This window comes from Arachis duranensis, chromosome 9 (genome assembly GCF_000817695.3).
Source record: "Arachis duranensis cultivar V14167 chromosome 9, aradu.V14167.gnm2.J7QH, whole genome shotgun sequence".
NCBI lineage: Eukaryota > Viridiplantae > Streptophyta > Magnoliopsida > Fabales > Fabaceae > Arachis > Arachis duranensis.
The window spans coordinates 19,785,231-19,785,464 of NC_029780.3; positions in this window are offsets into that span (position 1 = coordinate 19,785,231).

The window sequence follows — 234 nt, forward strand, 5'->3', positions numbered from 1 at the left end:
TCACAACCAATAACAAGACACTTTATTGTAATTCCTAGGGAGAACGACCCGAGGTTTGAATACTTCGGTTTATAAATTTAGGGGTTTGTACTAGTGACAAACAACTTTTTGTATGAAAGGATCATTGTTTGGTTTAGAAACTATACTTTACAACGAGATTCTATTAGTGAAATTCTAAACCGTCAAAAATTCATTCGTCAAAATGGCGCCGTTGCCGGGGAATTGCAATGGTGT